The sequence below is a fragment of the Sus scrofa genome, chromosome 3, assembly GCF_000003025.6.
Source record: "Sus scrofa isolate TJ Tabasco breed Duroc chromosome 3, Sscrofa11.1, whole genome shotgun sequence".
NCBI classification, from domain to species: domain Eukaryota; kingdom Metazoa; phylum Chordata; class Mammalia; order Artiodactyla; family Suidae; genus Sus; species Sus scrofa.
The window spans coordinates 18,374,940-18,387,364 of NC_010445.4; the positions used below are offsets into that span (position 1 = coordinate 18,374,940).

General features: G+C 48.1%; 1 protein-coding gene across 5 annotated transcripts in view; it reads right to left on the reverse strand.

Moving 5' to 3' along the window:
- SGF29 (SAGA complex associated factor 29) overlaps positions 1 to 12,425 on the reverse strand; it is a 33,133-nt gene that overhangs the window by 20,142 nt on the left and 566 nt on the right. Inside the window, exons 2-4 of one of the 5 annotated variants that reach the window (XM_021088033.1) lie at positions 8,969 to 9,202; positions 5,650 to 5,670; positions 5,491 to 5,539 (exon numbers count right to left, since the gene is read on the reverse strand). The exons of 1 other annotated variant lie outside the window; for it this stretch is intronic. The gene's annotated coding sequence lies outside the window, so the exon portion shown is untranslated. The remainder of the gene's footprint in view (positions 1 to 5,490; positions 5,540 to 5,649; positions 5,671 to 8,968; positions 9,203 to 12,425) is intronic. 3 more of the 5 variants (XM_021088032.1, XM_021088031.1, XM_021088034.1) reach the window with 3 other exon arrangements.

Genomic DNA, 12,425 nt, shown 5'->3' on the forward strand with positions numbered 1-12,425 from the left:
TCCTTTCCTATGTTTCACGAGCCAACAAGCACACTTTAAGAAGTTCCTGCTGTGGCGCAGTGGAAACGAATCTGACTAGTATCCATGAAGATGAGGCTTTGATCCCTGGCCTTCTGCAGTGGGTTACTAAGGATCTGGTGTTGCTATGAGCTGTGATGCAGATCACAGACATGGCTCGGATCTGGCATGGCTGTGGCGTAGGCTGGCAGCTGCAGCCTCATTCAACCCCTAGGCTGGGAACCTCCATATGGAGGTGTGGCCCCTTAAAAAAAAAAAGCACACTTTAGGGGATCCCATCTAAAAAATACTTAAGAGGAGTTCCCATCGGGGCACAGTGGTTAACGAATCTGACTAGGAACCATGAGGTTGCAGGTTCGATTCCTGGCTTTGCTCAGTGGGTTAAGGATCTGGCATTGCCCCGAGCTGTGGTGTAGGTTGCAGACGCGGCTCAGATCCTGCATTGCTGTGGCTCTGGTGTAGGCCGGTGGCTGCAGCTCCGATCAGACCCCTAGCCTGGGAATCTCCATATGCCGCGGGAGCGGCCCTAGAAAAGGCAAAAAGACAAAAACAAACACACAAACAAAAATCAACCATAAGAGCTTCCAAACCCCACACTCACCTCATCTACCCACCCGTCTCTGTTCCCTTTCACAGCAAAATTAAAGCTGTTCATTCAGGTGCCTCTACTTCCTCACCCTCATTTCACCCCATTTCACCACCTGCTCCAATCTAGCTTCTGTCTTCCCCAGGCCAGCAAAAATGCTCTTGAGGGAGCAAACAACCCCTATCGTCCAAAGCACTGGATCCTTTCCTGCTTTATCTGACCTGGCCTGTCAGCATCCCAGCTGGGGTGCCCACCGGTGCCCCCTCCTGTGGCTTCAGGGCCTCCTCCCACGTAGTTGGCCTTCCCCTTGCTTCAGCTCCTGGGTCTCCTGGGCTGGCCCCCCTCCTGCCTGTTCCCCAAATGCTGGCGCTCATCGGGGCTCAGGCCTGGCCACCAGCCCCACCATGCACTCCTAGGTAAGCCCCCGCCTCCGTCTGTGCGATGACTTTCCAAATCTCTATCTCTGTCAAAGCAGGAAAGCCGACGCAAGGGGGTGACTGACAATACCCAACACCACAGAAGAGGACTCGGGGCTGGCTGTCCCCAGCATCTGGGAGCAAGGGTGTCACTGAGGACCTCAGGGAAAACACTTTCAGTGGGAGAGACAGGAGGCAGCGGCGCGGGCGGGTGTGCGAGTAGCCAGTGGAGAGAGCACTTTCCTGCCAGCGGGGCTGTGACTGGAGCCGGCGTGGAGGGAGGGCGGACCAAGGACGGCAGGCGGGGGAAAGGCGAGCGTGTTGGCTGAGGGGTGGGGGCAGGTTGAGAGCAAGTCCAAGGAGCAGCGAACAGGGCTGCATCTGGAGAGACAGGAGAGTGAGGGGTGGGGTCCACCCAGCGTCATCTGTGCTTATGTGCTGACATTCCTTCTGGCCCGTCTTAGCTGCGCACACTCACACGGGGTCTCCCCACCCCCCCACTGCCAAAGATACAAACAATACATGCTTTTTCAACAACTCGCTCAAGCCTGGTCTTGTCTGACTAATCCTAAGCAAGCCTCATTTTTCTCTTACTTTCTCTGGGACCTACCTAGACCTGTATAGGTCTTCGCCTTTTTACTAAGTTCATTCACCACCTCTCTCCTGCCCTGACCCCCAGCCAAAAGGTAGGTCCATTTGCACTCCTATATCAGGAGTTCACGTCGTGGCACAGCGGAAACGAATCCGACTAGGAACCATGGGGTTGCGGGTTCGATCCCTGGCCTTGCTCAGTGGGTTGGGGATCTGGTGTTGCCGTGAGTGGTGTAGGTCGCAGACACGGCTCAGATCTGGTGTTGTTGTGGCTGTGGTGTAGGCCGGCAGCTGTAGCTCCGATTAGACCCCTAGCCTGGGAACCTCCATATGCTGTGGGTGTGGCCCTAAAAAGCAAAAAAAAAAAAAAAAAAAAAAATTCCCATTTTCTTTTTTTTTTTTTTTTTGTCTTTTGTCTTTTTAGAGCCGCACAGGCAACATATGGAGGTTCCCAGGCTAGGGGTTGAGTCGGAGCTGTAGCCACCAGCCTACACCACAGCCATAGGAACGCTGGATCCGAGCTGTGTCTGTGACCTACACCACAGCTCTCGGCAATGCCAGATCCTTAACCCACCGAGTGAGGCCAGGGATCGAACCCGCAACCTCATGGTTCCCAGTCGGATTCGTTAACTACTGAGCCATGACGGGAACTCCAATTTTTCTTAACTTTTTAAAAAATTATTAAAAAAATTTTTTTACACTGTACAGCAGGTCACACATACATGTATACATACTTTTTCCTCCCATTGTTGTGTTGCGATGTAAGTATCTAGACATAGTCTCAATGTTCTTAACTTTTTTAAGAGAAAGCTTTTTCCTTGGCTCCTGCATCATCAAGTAGGAACCACACAGCACTGACTCAGCCCAGATGGCCTCCCCTAGCTGGCTGAACTCATCTACCAAGGGAGACCCCAAATCACTCTGCTCAGCACACATTCCTTATATGATTTTACTTCTGTATGTATGCTAGAAATGTTCCATAACTTAAGTGGGGGTGTTTTTTTTTTTGGCCTTTTTAGGGCCACACCTGTGGCATATGCAAGTTTCCAGGCTAGGGGTTGAATCGGAGCTATAGCCGGCAGCCTACGCCACAGCTACAGCAACACCAGACCCGAGCCATGTCTTTGACCTACACCACAGCTCAAGGTGATACCGGATCTTTTAACCCACTGAGAGAAGCCAGGGACTGAACCCAGATCCTCATGAATACTAGCTGGGTTCTTAACCTGCTGAGTCACAATGGAAATGCTTAAAAAAAAAAAAATTAAATCAATGGGTCCAGAAAATGTTCTAAAATTAGATAACGACAATGGCTCCACAACCCTGAATATACTAAAAAAACAAAATGCAATGAATGACACATCTTAAGTGGGTGAGCTGTATGGTAGGTGAATTATATCAATAAAACTGTTTAAAAAATTGGCATGACTGAAGGTATTTATTATGCTCAAGATGAAACTGAATTCCACCTAGGCAAGAGATGTGCTTATGTGTACAAAGCAAAGAATAACACAATAACCCCTGGCGGGAAACCTAACAAAACCAGAATGATCTGGGGAAAGGTAACTCGGGCATCTCTCTACCACCGTGCCTACCAAACCGTATGGAAAGTCTCTTTGTATTTGTCTTCTCCCCTAGCGTGCCCAATCTCTAAGAGCATCCTCTGGACATAGCATGGAGCTGGCACAGTACCCCATCCTCATGTCCGCTCCCATGTACCCTTTAACCCACTGCAGTCTGGCTCTCTCTCAATTCCCATGATCTCCTGCCAGCTTCTAGAACGTTCCACTCCACTGAATATCCGACCACCCACTCCTCCTCAAAACTCTGTTCTCTGGGTTCCCAGGTCCCCAGTATCTCACATTTTTCCACTGCCCCCTCCTCCACCTCAGTGGAAGGTCACCCCGGGATCCTCTTCTTGTTCTCTAAGCACTCCGAGCACCCTCATCGGCTTCAAACCCCCATATTCTGAAACTTCCACAGCGATGATATCATCAACTCTAACTTTTCTCCAGGGCTCCACAGCTCCCCCACGATTAGCCCACCATGATGTCCCCCACGCCCCTGCCTTCTGGAGGTGGGTTAACAGGGCCCATCACTGGCCACTCAGCTTCTCAAGCTGGAAATTCTGGGGTTTCTTCTTTCTTGCTCCTCTCCAACCCCCCAGATCCTTGATCAATCTCCATTCCATTTCAACTGATTTCGCCTCAGTAATCTCTCTCCTATCCAGCCACCTCTCATCTGTCACTGCCTTGGTTTAGGCTCTCATCACATGACTTCGACTTCATTCCGTCTCTGTCTCACTGTTGTCAGACACAGCCTGTTTCTCTTAAGGAAAACAACCACCACCTCTAGGTAGATAATATAAGCACATACTAAAAAAAAATTTTCAAACAATTAAAAGAAATACAAAGTAATCTCCCACCCCTTGAGGCAACCACAGTTGTTTCTTGGCTATTTCTCCAGAGATCCCATTTATATACAAAGGGAAAAAGCACGCATGCATCTCATAAAACCTGCAATTAGCAGATGCAGAGACAGACAGACACATGAAATTGAAGGGAGAACTTTCAGCAAAACAAAGTGAAAGCGCTGATCTGCCTGATGTGGAGGGGAAGGAGTAGGTCAAATACCAAGCCAGGCAGGGCCCCGTCCTGCAACCCAGCAGTGGGAAAGGAGGGCCCCATTTTTGATGAGAGACTGTGTCAGGCAAAGGCAGCCCTCGCGTGTCATCCCTGACTTGTGACTTGTACATGCTCTCATCTCAGCTCCTTCCTGTTCTGACGTGAATTCATTCTGAGGTACTGAAATGAGCACTAGGACTCTGGAGGCTCACTATGCCTACTGGGAGAACCTCATTTTAAGATGCGACAAAGTACTGCCACCTTTGGAAGTAGTCAGTCCTGAGCTCTCCGAGGTTCCGCCACCTTGATGCCCCTCCCAGACCTGACATAAAGGGCAGCATGTGCCTACTGCAATGCCCCCTCTTCTTTGCGGTATCCAGGCAGACACTCCCCTGGCTCTCCAGAGCACTCTGTTCACGCCTCTATTTCCACCCCATTTAGATTGTTAAGTAAATCCTAACAACCTAAAATGATGTTTGTTTTGTGTGTCCCCTTCTGCATATGCAATCTACCGAGCATCCTCGACTTACCACGGAGTTCCGTTCTGACAGACCCACGGGAAGTTGAAAATATCATACGCTGAAGAGGCAATTAACACACCTAACTTAGCGAACATCAGATTTTAGCCTCATCTACGTTAAACGTGCTTGGAACACTTACACGAGCCTACAGTTGGGCAACATCACCTAACCCAAAATCTATTTTATAATAATGTGTTGACTACCTCATGTCAATTATTCATTTTAGGGCCACAGGTGCAACATATGGAAGTTCCCAGGCTAGGGGCTGAACCAGAGCTGCAGCTGCTGGCCTATGCCACAGCCACGCTGGATCTGAGCCATATCTGTGACCATGCCACAGCTCAAGGTAGCACTGGATCCTTAACCCACTGAGCGAGGCCAGGGATTGAACCTGCATCCTCATGGATACTAGTCAGGTTTGTTTCTGCTGAGCCACAATCGGAACTCCTCATGTGGTGTGTCAAATACTTCACTGAGAGTCGAAAAGATACAGAATGGTTCTAAGTGTGTTAGCTGTATCCCCTCGTGATCACTTGCAGTACCACCATCAGGGCAATGCACTGACAGGTGTATTTTAGGAGTGTTCCAAGGAGAGGACTGGGGACGGACAGCTATCAAGTTCTGACCCTGGGGAGTTCCTTAACCTTCCTCAGTCTCTACAAAAACCAGAGCACCGACGTGAGAATTGACTACATACATAAGGTGCTAGGCAGTGCCTGGCACAGAGCACTCACTTGGCAGTAGGAGCGGTCTCCTCCTTGTCTGTAGATGTGGGTCAGGGAACTGCCAGGAAAATAGACACAGGGACTGTGTTAAGTTGAGCAAACCGTGGGGTTCTCTTGTGGCACAGGGGGTTAAGGATCCAGAACTGTCACTGCAGCAGCTTGACTCACCACTTGGCCTGGGTTCCAACCCTGGCCCAGGAACGTCCACATCCCGCAGGTGCAGCAAAAAAAAAAAAAAAAAAAAAGTTGAGCAAAGCAGTCAAAGGCATGAGCAACAGAAAACACTGATGCAGCCCAAACCTGGGAGCAACCACTGCCCACACCATTTAAGGGCCCTCTCTTTCTCTCTTTTTTAGGGCCGCACCTGCAGCAGATGGAAGTTTCTGGGTTAGGGGTCAGATCGGAGCTGCAGCTGCCAGTCTACACCACAGCCATGCCAGATCCAAGCCACGTCTTTGAACTATGCTGCAGTTTGCAGCAACCCTGGCTCCTTAACCCACTGAGTGAGGTCAGGGACCGAACCCGCACGTTCTTAACCCCCTGAGCTTTAGTGGGAATTCCTGGGTCCTCTTTGTGCTTGAGCGTTGCCTACTGGGTAGCACCCTGCCTGGGAGAACCACCTCATTTTCTGATTTTCCAACCAACAACTGCCATCTCTGGATCCAGTCATTTGTGAACTTGGATTTCCCCAAAAAAGATACTCAGCAGAGGCAAAGCTTTCTGTGGCTCTCCGCCCTGAGAACACTAGGGACAAGTTGGAACGTGGACGTGGACTCAGGACCACATCTAACTGCAAGGCCAGGCAGTTCCCAGCTGGGAGGAAACTGAACATTCAGCCAGCGCTGCCTGGAAGCAGAGCCCAAGGATCCCAGCTGACCTTTGCATTAGTCTCAGGAGAGGTTATGCAACTCCTGCATGGTCTCAGACATTCTTATGAATTGAGGCAAGGCCCAGTATCCTAAACTTTCCAGGTCCTAGCACCTCTTCTTTCCACTGACTTAGAAGGCCATACTTTTTTTTTTTTTTTCTTTCTGTCTCTTTAGGGCCGCACTTGCAGCATATGGGAGTCCCCAAGCTAAGGGTCTAACTGGAGCCACAGCTGCCAGCCTAAGCCACAGCCACGGTAACATCAGATCCGAGCCTCATCTGCGACCTACACCACAGCTCACGGCAACGCCGGATCCTCAACCCACTGAACGAGGCCAGGGATCGAACCTGCGTCCTCATGGATCGGATTCGTTCCTACTGCGCCACGACAGGAACTCCCATACTTTTTTTTTTCTTTTTCTTTTTTAGAAGGCCACGCTTTCTATTTCTACCCACAAGCAGAACAACTGCTCCATTATTTTCCGCTACAGACCATTTAGGCTTGTTTGAGACTTCACTGAAACATAATCATGCCACCCATACTCTGCAGTATCTGGATTCTTTCACTTAATGTGTTTTGCGATTCACCTGTGTTGCTGTGTGTATCCGGAGCCTGTTCCTTTCCATTGCTGGGTCGCTTACTATTGCATGAACAAACTAGTTTGTTCAACCTGTTCTCTTCAAATAGCACCTATTTCCATTTGGGGCGATTATGAATAAAATTGCCATGAGCAATCATATGTGAGCCTGTCATACATTCATTTTTCTTAAGCAAATATTTAGGTCTGGTAACAGCACTCTTAATTTCTCTTTGGGAAACCATCCCTCACTTTGGCTCCAAGGTTGGGTATGGGACTTGGGCCCATTAAATGATTACATGCTCCCTGACCACTATGACTGATTCAGGAAGAGATATGCGACCCAAGTCTGGCCAAAATCAATTTCAGATCTTTTGCTGGAACTATCTGCAAAAAGATAACTTTTTCATTTGGTTAAGAGAGCAGCCTGGAACTGATGGAGGCTTTTGCCTGCCTGAAAGAGAAACTGCAGGGAGGAAAAACATAGAAAATATTGATGATATAGTGTAGGCTGCTGGATATAGCCATGTCTGAAGCTGGTAAACCCAGGACTCTCCAGTTAGAAATACTGCTGCAGTTAAAGTCAGTAGATACTCCTTTTTTACTTAGGCTAGTTTGGATTACCTTTTTGTTACCCACAACTGAGAAGTCTGACTAAAAAGAGGTAATTCTTGGAGTTCCCATCATGGCACAATGGAAACGAATCTGACTAGGAACCATGAGTTTGCAGGTTTGATCCCCGGCCTTGCTCAGTGAGTTAAGGATCTGGCGCTGGGGTGACCTGTAGAGCAGGTTGCAGATGAGGCTCAGATCTGATGTTGCTGTTGCTGTGGTGCAGGCCAGCAACTGTAGCTCCAATTAGACCCCTAGCCTGAGAACCTCCATATGCTGCACATGCAGCCCTAAAAAGCTTAAAAAAAAAAAAAAAAAAAAAAAAAAAGGGAGGTAATTCTTAAGGACAGAGTTGCAGGGTAGAAGAATATTAACTGCTAAACACCCAGCCTAAAACTATTCTCTGACCCTCAACTAGTAGTCAACGCCTCATACAAACAAACTCAAGCATCCTATACTTAAACCACTCTAAAAATAATCCCATAAAACTTAAGACAATAAAAGCTTTGTTTTGAGGATTGAAAGGAGTGACTTGCAAGGCATCTAAGACTCCACATTCAGATCCACACCCTCAATTTAGCCACCATCAGTAAGAATCAACATTAACTAGTTTCTAAAGAAATTCTTAATTTAAGGCAAAGATTTCTACCCACCCCACACCTCACCTCTTTTTTTTTTTTTTTTTGCCTTTTTAGGGCCGCTCCTGCGGCATATGGAGGTTCCCAGGCTAGGGGTCCAATCGGAGCTGTAGCGGCGAGCCTACGCTAGAGCCACAGCAACGCAGGATCAGAGCTGCGTTTGCAACCCACACCACAGTTCATGGCAACTCCAGATCGTTAACCCACTGAGCAAGGCCAGGGATCGAACCTGCAACCTCATGGTTCCTAGTCAAGATTCGTTAACCACTGAGCCATGACGGGAACTCCCCCTCACCTCTTTTCATACCTACCAAGCTCCTGTACAGAAACTTACACAGGTGATTTTTTTTTTTTTTTGGTCTTTTTGCTATTTCTTGGGCCACTCCCTTGGCATATGGAGGTTCCCAGGCTAGGGGTCTAATCGGAGCTGTAGCCACTGGCCTTCACCAGAGCCACAGCAACACAGGATCCGAGCCGCGTCTGCAACCTACACCACAGCTCACAGCAACGCCAGATCCTTAACCCACTGAGCAAGGCCAGGGATCGAACCCGCAACCTCATGGTTCCTAGTCGGATTCGTTAACCACTGTGCCACGATGGGAACTCCCACAGGTGGTTTTAATTTAACCTACAGCAATGCTACAAGCCCACCTTCTTGGAGTTCCCTGGTGGCCTAGTGGTTAAGGATCTGACATTGTCACTGCTACGGTGCAGGTTCGATCCCTGGCCTGGGAACTTCTGCATGCTTTGGATGTGGCCAAAAAAAAAAAAAAAGAAGGTTCACAAGCCCACCTTCCTTACAGCTGGGGAAAATGAAGTTCAGATGGGTATGGGTAGCTGAGCAGGCACTCCAAAAATCTATGCTTATCCTCCCATCTCCAAGTTTCGTCACAACTTCAGATATTCAACAGCAAAAGAGATCATGGAAGAAGCAGCATTTTGTCTACTGTAAACTGTCAATCAACTGCTAGGTTATTACGACTATACCAAAAGTATCACCAGTAAGATGGTGATTCACTGTGCCATCTGAAAAAGAGAGAGAGACAATAAAGGTAACAATGGCACCTGTTCCTGAGTGAGGACCTGCCATGTGCTAAGCACTCACACATGTGGATTATCAACCCACAAAGTACCATTCATTTAGTACTGAGGAAACTCGATTCTTTGAGTAATAAAATGACTTTACCAAGGTCATGCAAATAATAAGTGGTAGAGGTGGGATTCAACGGCAATCTAACTATAACCTAAGCCTTATGGGCTCAAAGAACCCTTAGTATCATCAACTGACTCCCAAGGGTTCAGTGTTCACCACTGTACCTTCCACTTCACAGACACAGGGACCACACATCCTGAAGTGGTTATTTTTTCCAAAGCAGATGACTCATCAAAAGCTTAAATGAGATTCTTTTTCTTCCTTTTTTTTTTTTTTTGTAAGGGCATATGTAAGTTCCACAGCATATGTAAGTTCCCAGGCCAGGGGTCGAATTTGAGCTTCAGTTGCCGGCCCACACCACAGCCATAGCAACTCAGGATCGGAGCTGCATCTGTGACCTACACTGCAGATCACAGCAACACCGGATCCTTAACCCACTGAGCGAGGTCAGGGATTGAACTTGCATCCTCATGGATACCAGTCGGGTTTGTTACTGCTGAGCCACAATGGGAACTCCCAAATGAGATTCATTTTTATTTTATTTTTTTGGTCTTTCTGCCTTTTCTAGGGCTGCTCCCATGGCATATGGAGGTTCCCAGGCTAGGGGTCTAATAGGAGCTGTAGTCACCGGCCTACACCAGAGCCACGGCAATGCGGGATCCGAGCCGCGTCTGCAACCTACACCACAGCTCACAGCAACGCCAGATCCTTAACCGACTGAGCAAGGCCAGGGATCGAACCTGCAACCTCATGGTTCCTAGTCAGATTCGTTAACCACTGTGCCACGATGGGAACTCCTATAAATTTAGAAATCAGAAAAAAAGGACTTTGACTTGACACATGTCTCGACTTCTAGACAACTCCAGAAAGTTAATCTCTAAAACTATGGATGCTAATAGACCTACCCACTGAGAACAGGGTGCCTTGTGGTGGGGGAGGTATTCATAAAAACGGACACTGAGGTGTACAAAACACTCTCAAGGCACTGCTTCAGATCCTGAATGGCACCTCTCAAACAGCCTTCTCTACTGACCTTACCCTACGATACCCATATTGAAATACTCAGGGCCCCTGCCTCAAACAAGCAGACCTGTATGTTTCAGTTATGTCTGCCCTTCGATCCTTCTCCATTTTTGCCTCTGGATCTCTCAAATTTACTCATTTTTTCAGGGCCCAAATCAAATGGCAGCAAAATTCACACTTTTTCAGCACTACCTGCCAAGCTTTTCCACACCAGGGCACACAGAGAACACGACAGTATTTGTATGGCATACTACGGTACAAGGACAAAGCTGCTCCTAGCCAGAAACAACTGGCAGGGAGATGTGGCTGTCTCAGGCCCCTCTAATCTGCCCTGATGCCATGGGCAATCAGAACTTCCAGAAACTTCTAAAGCACCGGACACAAACATCTGTTCCTGCATTTGTCACACATGCACCCAGAGACTACCATATTGTTTGTCTCTCCTGCCACACCAAGATCTCTGAAAAGAGAGAGATGCACTTTTATTCATCTTTATATTCCCAGCAATTAGCACAGGGCCTGGCACCTACTAAGTCCTCAAAAGCAAGTGCAGAACTGAACTGAATCCTGGAAATTTTTTTTTTTTTAACACCATACTTGTAACCTGCAGAGGGATCCAACCTGAGCCACGGCAATGACAGTACCAGTTCCTTAAATACTAGGCCACCAGGGTACTCCCTGGAGGCCTCCTAAAACGGTCTTTGAACTTAGAAACACTGCAACAGTTCTGAAGCTGGACTGTTCAGTATCTTCTCCCTGATCCTGGAAAACAAATCAGTTCCTGTTAACATGCTCTGAAGAGAGACTGTCTGAGTTCCCAGTGGGTTAAGAATCGGACTACAGGGAGCTCCCTTTGTGGCTCAGTGGCAACACAAGACTAGTATCCATGAGCACTCAGGTTTGATCCCTAGCCTTGCTCAATGGGTTAAGGATCTGGCATTGCCATGGGCTGTGGCATAGGCTGGCACCTGAAATTGCAATTTGATCCCTAGTCCAGGAACTTTCATATGACACACCTGCTGCCCTAAAAAGCAAATAAATAAACAATAATCTGACTGCAGCAGCTCAGGTTGCTGCCAAGGTGCTGGTTCTATCTCCAGCCCAGAGCCATGAGTTAAAAGATCCTGTTTAGCTGGCAGTTGCAGCTCAGATTTGATCCCTGGCCTGGGAACTTAGGAATGCTGTGGGTGTGGCCACATAAACAAGTATATAAACAGATAAACATGTACTGACTGATGGAGAAAGAGGACAGAGGGGAAGCAAAAGACATCTAGTATAACTCAAGGTGTTTGAAAAATTGGAAAACTGAAGAAGGTGAATGGTAAAACTCAAAATTTCAGGTAGAGCAATGAGTTGAGGACAAGAATTTGAGAGTTAAACACAAGAGATGGTATTTAGGAGCTCCCGCCGTAGCTCAGTGGTTAACAAAACCGACTAGGAACCATGAAATTGCCGGTTCAGTCCCTGCCCTTGCTCAGTGGGTGAAGGATCCGGCGTTGCCGTGAGCTGTGGTGTAGGTCGAAGACGCGGCTCGGATCCCACGTTTGCTGTGGCTCTGGCGTAGACCGGTGGCTACAGCTCTGATTAGACCGCTAGCCTGGGAACCTCCATATGCCACGGGAGCGGCCCAAGAAATGGCAAAAAGACAAAAAAAAAAAAAAAAGAGAGAGTATTTAAAGCCTAGGAAACAGCACAGAAAAGAGATCAAAGATGAGGCTGTGGGGCAGTACAACCAACCACTGAGGGTAAGTTAGAGCAAGAATCAGCAGAGGAGAAACCAGAAAGAGCTGAAGCTGAAGACGAGAATGTTCCGCATAGCAAATGAAGCACGCATTTCCATTTCAGTGGAGGGGTGAGAGCCAAGGCCTTACTGGAGTGTGTTTGAAGGAGAAAAGGGGCTAATGAGTAGAGAATGAAGTTTTGGCTGCAGTGAAATAGAAAGCACCTGGAGGAATATGAAGAATGAGGTTGTTAAACTAAGCACACCTTCAGCAAATAATGAAAGCTGCCAAAGTGCGGGCCCCATCCTCTGCCCTTGTTCTCTCGCACCTGGGGTGCGTACCCACCCCTCCC